Source organism: Mauremys mutica, chromosome 12, assembly GCF_020497125.1.
Source record: "Mauremys mutica isolate MM-2020 ecotype Southern chromosome 12, ASM2049712v1, whole genome shotgun sequence".
NCBI classification, from domain to species: domain Eukaryota; kingdom Metazoa; phylum Chordata; order Testudines; family Geoemydidae; genus Mauremys; species Mauremys mutica.
This window is the reverse complement of record NC_059083.1, coordinates 140,719-140,953: the sequence shown is the minus strand read 5'-3', so window position 1 is coordinate 140,953 and position 235 is coordinate 140,719.

Genomic DNA, 235 nt, shown 5'->3' with positions numbered 1-235 from the left:
AGTTTTTTCTGGTTGTTTTTTCCCCAATGTGTGAATAAAAAACTAGGTGTGAGAAGACAAGATCTATTAGTTCTAAATCCTGAGGGACATGGTGACCAGAAATAAATAATCAGTTCAATTCACTAACTGCAGCTACTACTGCCTTTGTTTAATAAATCGGCTTTAAATGCAAACTATGGTTTGATAAGAAAATAAGTTGATGTAGCCAACACAGTTAAGGTAGTTTTTTAAAATA